General features: G+C 39.7%; 1 protein-coding gene across 15 annotated transcripts in view; it reads left to right on the top strand.

Annotated features, from left to right (window-relative positions):
• Positions 1–8,843, top strand: part of Phldb2 (pleckstrin homology like domain family B member 2) — a 132,954-nt gene that overhangs the window by 38,690 nt on the left and 85,421 nt on the right. The gene's annotated exons all lie outside the window — the stretch shown is intronic.

The raw sequence follows: 8,843 nt of genomic DNA, 5'->3' as shown, positions 1-8,843 counted from the left end.
TGTTATGTTGAGCTGTGGGGGACTCAGGTCAATAATTTCTGACATTGCCAGTTAAACAGAAGACCCATTGCTATTAAGGGCCACTGGTCTCTTTTAGAATATTTTGCTGAGTTTACACACCTATAACATTCAAATAATGGAACTTAGAAAAAAAGGGGTATGCATATGAATGTCCATTTTGTATCTGTGTATTCAAAGTGGATGGGATAGATATATAGTTGCATTCTCTTAGTGACTACAATGATTTGTTCTAATGGTGTTTGTAAATAGGATCTCAGGTCCACATCTTGTACAGCAATTAACCACTAAGAAGAATGTATGCAGTGTGTTAGTTATTGAAACTGTCCTGGCGATTTGATTTGAAACTGTCTCATTGCTATCTGTTTATCAATAAAATTATGAAAAAAAATAGTTTAGGAGTTAGATATCTTTAAAAAATTTTCTTAAATTTAAGGTTTATTTTGTGTTGCCAAAATTAAATATTAATTGGTAGAGATTTCTTCTCTTGAATAATGTAGGACAGTGGATGTCTCAGACTGGTATTTGTGGTCTGTTTCCTTAATAATCAAAGTGACAGTGGATTGTTTTTAGTAAATAAAGTATCCTAAATCATTCAAAAAGGAAGGACTTTGTTTTAAATAAGCAGGGACATATTAAGGCTAACACGAAGCATAAAAATTACTCCTATGATGTTCTAAATCTGTGCTTTCTGGGCAGATTATATAGCAGAATAACCAGAGCAGTTTGTCAATACAGAGAATTGCATGTGAGTTGTATATTATTAGTGTGTTTGTCATGCTTTATATTTTTCATTGCTTTAGGAATCAACTCACCAAAACTGTGCAAATTTTGCGCCAATTTTAACATTTCATTACTTGTTCATAGACACTTTTTGTATTGTACATCAAATCAAATTAAGGTGCCTGGGCCAGCGGTATAGCTCAGTGCACTAAGCACCTGCTTTGGCAAGCATAAGGACCAGGGTTTGATGCCCAATCCCACATGCAAGCACTTATTCTACTGAGCCATCTCCCCGGCCCCGTCTTTTTCTTAAATAGTGACCACTTTAAGTATTAGAAATTTACAATATTCTCTTGGAATTTGGGGAATGTTGGATTTATTTAAATGCTTGTTAATCCCTATAAGCCAATTAGAATAGCAGATCCTCTTCTATTTTGATTTATTCTTAACTCCAGGAAGTACAAAATATGTATTTCCCCCACAGTGATTTTTTTTCTTTCTTAGATAAAGAACAATCTAAATTCTATAGCTTCAGTTACAGGTCAGAGGTAAACACTGAGCCAGCCTGATAGCTCAGTTTACTAAAGCTCCTGCTTAGGCAGAGTTCAGGGGCCGGGATTCAGTCCCTGGCATGTCGTGCTGGCCTGCCTGGTGGGTGTGCTGAGATGGCGATTAAGACTGGGCGTGGTGGCATGTGCTTATAATCCCAGCACTTGGGAAGCTGAAAACAAGAGAATCACTATGAGGACAATCTACGTGGTGAAACCCTGTCCTAAATACAGGAATAAATTCCTGTCCTAAATACAGGGAAAAAAAAAAAAAAAAGAAGTGAACTGAAACACAAAATTTCACTCCTGTAGGTCTCAGAAGGCCGATTGCTTTTCCATTGGGCAGAACATATTTTCCTGATCTGAGCACACAAACAGAAAAACAGACAAGAGATACAGACAACAAAAGCAGCACATGAATGCTGCGTCCCTAGCGCACCAGGGGGGATTCTCTTCTGGCTGACAGGTCACCCCAAGAGCCGACCCCAGACCAGATCACCATTACCGCTGCCCCAGGAAAGACAACTAGCAGTGGTGTAGAGCAGAATTCCTACCAGATTTGGTCAAAAGTCAGAAACAATAGCATCGCAGAATCAGGGAAGCTACAAGGAATGGTGAGTGGGTTGTGAAGGAAAAATTCTGCTGCACTTGTTGTTTATGTACCAGGTCTGAGGAAACCGGCCCTAGGGTTCAGCTCCCCGCAACGTGCTCTGTGGGCAGTGCAGTGTTAAGGGCTCCGTGGGGTGACTGCATAGATGGTTCAGTTTTCACAAAGTGAACACAGCTCATATAAATATAGAATGTGGTTCTAGGGAGGCTGAGGCAGAAAGATCACAATTTCAAGGATAGTCTGGGCCAATTATTGAGACCCTGTCTCAAAAATTTAAAAATGAAATTTAAAAAAGAGGTGAAGATCCATACATCTCAGTCATAGCACACCCCTGAGTTCAATCCCCAGTACTACTATGTATATAATAGAATATGAATAGCATCTCAAGGTAATTTAACTTATTACTCAGGATAAATCTGATTCACTAAACAGTATACAGTATATAATATTTTTAAATCAGCTGTGATTAGGGCTGGGGAGATGGCTCAGTAGAATAAGCGACTGCCTGGCAAGCTCAAGGTCCTGAGTTCAATCCCCAGTACTGCAAATAAATAAATAAAAAGTTAGCTGTGATTACCATTTTTCCATCATTTTTTTTTTCTTATTCAATTTTTGCTGAAAACTCAAGGTAATCACATTTAGTGTGAAAGTTTGAATGGTGCTTATAGACATCCAAGTGCCTATTACTACGTTGTAACAGTCCACTTTAAGGCTGTATTCAGTAGCTTCTTAACTGTGTGCTATTTGAGACACTTAGTTTTTAAATTTTTCTTCTTTCCTCCTTGCCTTAGCTTTCAGTTCATGAGGCTGTCATTATGCAAGCTTTTCTTTCTTTCTTTTTCTTTTTTTATTTTAGTAATCAGGTGTCAAGGCTTGATTTAAAATGTTCTGAAGAATTCCTGAGAGTGAAGGTGCTGTGTGCACAAAGCAGGTGCGCTAGTGTCCCTAGGCCTTGTGACATCTGCTCGGCCTCTCCGAGGTCACTGTGACTCATTCCAAGCTGCCTTCCCAGTAGGGCTGATGTGTTGACGTTGACAAGTAAGGTGTCGAGGCCACAGAAGCTGTCAGGTAGCCAGGGAGTTGTCTTGTTCATCTACTTTGATATCTGCACACTTCCAAGTACTCTGGGGACCCAGTCAGTAAAAATTGTTCTAAAAAGAAGAAAAATTAAGGATGTAACTAGCAAATTTAGTGCCTTATGGTAAGAGTACATTCATTTGGCGATGTGGCCTGAGGCATCTGTCCTCTGTTGTGAAGAAGCAGTGAAGTCCCACAAAGGGCACTGGAGTCAGCCGCGTTTTCCTCCTGGCTCGTGACAGCCATCTGCAGTATGCTGTAAACAGCGTTGTTACCATTTAGAACTCTGTTACCATTTAGAACTCTGCAGCCCATGGTTGGTATTTATTTCTCAAGTGTGGTGGAATGTGATACTGCCTCTAATGAGATACCATAAAACAAGGTTTTCAGGTGGTTGGGTTTTTTTTAACCTCCCCTATGTTGTGCATTCCCTGAAGGTAGGGCTGGCTTTCACGCAGGCACATATTAATGTTTCCATGGCAGTGGTGAGAATGGGTGAAATGCCTCCAGGCAGCAGCATTTGGTCCTTAAAGCCCCTCCGAGAGCACTGTACAGTGCAGCATTGCGGTTTGCAGGAGGCTGGGGCTGTGTTGTCTGCTCTCTGCTGCTACATCCTCTGCCTACTCAGAGGACTGGAGTATTGGAAGCATCTTTTAGACATGTTTTTGAAAGGAGTAATTGAATATTGTAAACACTGAGCTATGACATTCATTTTCACTTTCCAGGCTGTGGTTGTAGGTTGCCTCCCTGGTGTGCAGGGATTCAATAAATCATAGGAATTAATATTCCTATGCGTTTAGTTTCCAGGTAACAGTGAGGCTTCGTACAACGCAATGCGAATATCTCAGCACAAATGCACACAGTATTCTTGCCAGAAGGAAGAAGTTTCTTTTCAAATTCTAATTAAAAATAGCAATATGAAAATAAGTGACTTTTCCTCACTTAGGAAATTTTGTAGCATTCTTTGTAAGAATTGTTGTTCTCTAGAGTCAGGAAGACCAGCGCAGCAGGTCCCAGAGTCTCGCTCCTACACTGTTGAGCAGACTAGATCTACTACGTCTCAAAGTAAAAGTATAATTGACGTATTTAAGAAATTTTTATATTTTATAAAATAAATTGTGTGTTCACTAATCTAAAGTGTCAGGTACAGATACTACTTGTTTAGAGCATAAGACTGATTTTGTCATCAAGATACAGAAACATGGGTCTGTCACATCCACATTTATTCTTGATGAATTATTAATTTTAATTTTATGAGTTCTTATTAAACAGGGAACACTTAACCAGAAAATTACTACAAAAATAAAGTATTGAATTTTTAATGTTTATTGAGTGTTTGTTAAAAAGCATCAAAATTTTCAACATCAGCTAGCTTTTGGTGTGCAAATAAAGGACATCAGAAATCATTTCCCTTATTAACTGCAATGACAATATCAATAGCACTCTACAAAAAAGTGATCTTTACTTCAGTCATCACGCCAAAGGCTGTCTGTACACACGACAGTAGCATATTTTATATACATCCATGGCTTACACTGACTGCTCGTGTCTATTACTTTCCTGGGCTTTTTGGAGGGCACACTTGATATCTCAGTGGTTTTGCTGTTTTACAAGAAGGTTCTAATTATATTATCTACTGTATAGTTAACAGGAAAATAAAATATCGGTAAAATAAAGTAGTACATTGTATGTATTACATGTTTAGAATAAACGTCAGCATTTTCACATCAGGTGTGTGCTTACAAAATCTAGAAGATGACATCAGAAATAAAGTCTTCTGTGAATTACAATGAAAGTAGCAATCGAACTCTACCACAGAAATAAGCTTTGTTGATACCCAAGGCAGTCTTCACTCATGACACCGCATGCTCCATGTGTACGTCTCACTCACACCGAGAGCAGGTGGGCTTAACTTTCCTCTCCTATATAGCAAGCAGTCTTGTCTCCTCTCTTCTGTTTTGTCAGGGGCTTCCTACTGTACTGTACGTATGCACTTAGCAAGGAAATGTGATGTCAATAAAATATAATATCAAATACATAATCAGTGCTATGTATATATGTATTCTTTATTTTAGAGAAGGGTCTACAGGGTATTTAGGGTCTCACTACTAGATTGGACTCATAGTGATCTGCCTGTTTGCAGCCTCCCAAGAGCTGGGATTACAGGTGCGCACCATCACACTCAGTCTCAATCACCGTCTCAGCACATCCCGAGAGCAGGGCTGGCAGGGGACGTGTTTTCTGGTATTTTCTCGTAGGGTACAATTGACATCTGTTTGTTTTTCCTGTTGTCCTAGCAGGTCTTTCTGACACTGTGCCTGCCTGCTCACCTGTCAGCTCACCAGGGTGCTCCACAATTGCTTGTATCGTTTCCTGAGCAGAAACATTTTGTTTTTCCTTTGCTGTAAATACTCTCTTATGAGCTCCAGTCTGGAGCCTCTAAGAAAATTTCTCTGTGATGTTTTGCACTTGTTATTGACTTTGTAAACTACCAAACTATTTGCACTGCACATATTTAGGATTGAGTAAAACACAGCCATGAGCCAATGTTTTGTGTTTCAAGTGACATGATAGTTGCTGTGTATCTCATCAACAGCACCTACTCTATGTTTGGTTTTGTTATTGAAAATTTCCATCTCATTCTTTCATTTTCCTGAGGTTTCCTTCTGAATATTTCTGTCATGGTGAATTGTTGACATCAGCAGTACCAGTTTGCTTTTTCTTTGCCATATGTGATGCCAGTTTTATACCTCTCTGAAAGTCAAAGATTATATTTGATAGGTTATGGCCCTAGGATGAATTGCTGAATTATTATGGTGGTCATCTGATATGGCTGAAGCCTTTAAAACAACATCTTATCTTCCCAATGACCACTTCCTCCTCCTTCCCCACTCCAGCCCTGGGTACAACTTCTTTGACCTTTTTTGCCCACACAAGGGACCCTCCAATCAGCTCCTTGTATGTCATTAAACCCGCCTCTCAAGCTCCGCGCCCAACAAAAGCCCATAAAGTCTCAGGCTCCCTGTCTCAGGTCAGAGGATCTGCCCATCTCCCGGCCCTCGGTCCTCTCCATGCATTTAGAGTTAATAAAGGCTTTCCCTTCCTGTATTTCTGCTTCTCTGCTGCGCTGCCACCACTGCTGCCAAACCTCTGTTTTGAAGTTACAGCATTTCATTTGGAATTTTTGCTTTGTTTCTGTATACAGTTCCTACACTGGCTAACTTGTGCTCTGTTAACAAATGCAACATCAGTCTGAAACTTGTAAGCCAACCATCAAATGTCATATTCTGATTGCCTTGGAAGATAGGAGCAATAATTCTGTTTACAACATTGTTCAGTTTATTACTATATGAATAAGGACCAGATGGCCGAGTTCCAGGATAAATATCTAAATTGAAGGCATAATAAGTCTTCAAATCTATAAGGGCATATATTTTTATGTCATATTTTGACCTATCGATTTTCTGCAAGTCTTTTACACTCCCATGATCAACATGGAAAATCTGGTGACCTGTGAATGCTTTCAGTTCAGCTAGTGAAATGTCATAATATATTTCTGAATATGGCTGTTGATGCATACAGAACATTTTGCTTGCATTACAGCCTTTGTGTATTTTACAGTGTCTTGTAGCATTTTATCTGTTCCAGTTTCTGAGATTGAAAGGCAGCGCTGGCTTTCTGTCCAGTACATTTTTTCCCTACCAAGACGTTCACTACAGTTTTGGACCTAGTTCTTTTTTTTTTTATTATTCATTAAGTTTATTGGTACATTTTAGGTATGATGATAGCATTCATTATAGGGATTTGTACCTGTACATGATACAGTTTGATTTTCCCCCATTCACTTACTTTCTGTTCAATGCCTCATGTCCTCCTTATTTACAAAAGCGTTGTTTCCATTTTTTTCTTCTTTGATCATTATTTTTTCTTTTCCTATCTGTCCTTCCCCTCTCTCCTCCATTCCCATTTGAATATTTCCTTTCTATTTCATAATATCCATTACACATTTTTTCGGCCTGGTTTTAACATTGGATCATTCTATTCCACTAGATTACATGGCCGTTTTCTATCAAATGTGTGTTCTCATTGCTGTTTTCTTCATTATCTGGATCAGAGCAGTCTCTGTTCCCTGTGTCTGGTATCAGTTGATTCTTGCTCCATTTTGCTGGCACAAGACCATTGTTTCAGGCCAGCCAGATAGCTCAGTAGTTTAACACGCCTGCTTAGGCAGATGCAGGGACCATGGTTCAATCCCTGGCATGAGGTTCTGACCCCTCCCCCGGGGCGCACTGAGACTTGATTGAGACTGGGCCTGGTGGTGCGAAACTGTAAGCCAGCACTTTGGAGGCTGAAGACAGGAGGATCACTGTAAGTCCAATCTGTGCAGTGAGACCCTATAGACCCTGTGCTAACTAACTAACTAAATAAATTTTTTAAAAAATTTAAAAAAAACTTTGTTTCTCATGGCCAACATCAAAGTCACCACCATCATCACATCCTTATACACCCACACCGCTCCTCTGTTATAAAAACCAGGTGTTATGGTGTGTGTCTAGATGTCTCCCCAAAGCCTCATGCAGTCATTGAGGTGGCTGCTAGAGTTTGTGATTAATGATCCAATGTTGGGAATATGGGTGTGAGTGGTGCTGGGAATGTAGGTGTGAGTGCTATACCTGTCCTGGTGCAGATGGCCTGAATGCAGCCTGAGGGAGGGAGAGAGGCTTGCTCTTTGCTGCTGCTCCTTCCTTTTTTGCTCTTGCTGTTTTACTGTCTTCTGCCGCCATGAACTGCAGCCCTCTCTGGGTGCTCTTCTGCCTTCGAGCCAATTGAGTATGGACTGAAACCTCCACAAACAGAGTTAAAAAGCCTTTCCTTCCTTAATTTTGGGTGTCCTGTGTTTTGTCCTAGTGAGGAGAGAAAAGCCATTGAAGTCATTGCGATGATGTATTTTACTATAATGGATCAGCTGCTTTAGTCCAGAGCACACCAAGCCCCAAGACAACAGGAGTCATCTGTTGCTAGGCAAAAAGGAGGTCACATGACATCAAACGTTCAAATGTATAAACAAACACTCTACAAGGGTTGAGCAGCTCCTTTCCTCCAATTCAGAGAGAGAGGGCTTCACCTGACCTCAGCTTTTTGTCTCTTTATGTCTCCATCCTCTTCCATCCTTTTCACTGGGAATTTTGAGAGCTGCTCTGGACATGCATGTAAATACAAAGACTGCTTCCTGTATCCTTTAGGGAAAGCTACTAAGACAGTTACTGTTCACTTACATACAAACTTACAGCAGAAAAGTAAGGAATGAGCTTGCTGAACACAGTCTTCTGTTCTAAGGGTTAAACCTTAGAGGATTGCAAATTTGAGCCCAGCCCAGGCAGCTTAAAGACTTAGTGAGACCCTATCTCAAAATTTAAAAATAAATAATAAGACCTAGGAATGTAGTTCAGTGGGAAGCACTTGGGTTTGATCCCTAGTACTTTAAAAATAAATAACTATGCATATGTACATCCTTACATACATTCATACATACCTGTGAATAGATAAATACGCACTGTAATTTGAGACGACAGGAGCATGATCAGGTCAGAGTTTTCCACCTGTAAATGTATTTTATTTCTCTACTTGGTTCTTGCCATACAGACTTTCTAGTACTTCTAGACCCTCCGAAACATCTTAGATATTCATATCCTTTTTGTTGGTTAGGTAACTTTAGAAAGGTTAACATTAAGAGAATGCTTATTGCTACTTAGTTATAATATTGATTCTTTTGAAGAACAATATTTTGGAAATGTAAAGACAAATGGGATTATGGAAAACTGTTGTGTCCTCAGGTCTGACCTTATTTATTTATTTATTTATTATTA

Source organism: Octodon degus, unplaced genomic scaffold (genome assembly GCF_000260255.1).
Source record: "Octodon degus isolate 3935 unplaced genomic scaffold, OctDeg1.0 scaffold00007, whole genome shotgun sequence".
Classification (NCBI taxonomy): domain Eukaryota; kingdom Metazoa; phylum Chordata; class Mammalia; order Rodentia; family Octodontidae; genus Octodon; species Octodon degus.
Note: the sequence above shows the minus strand (reverse complement) of the source record. Positions and strands in the feature narration are given on the sequence as shown.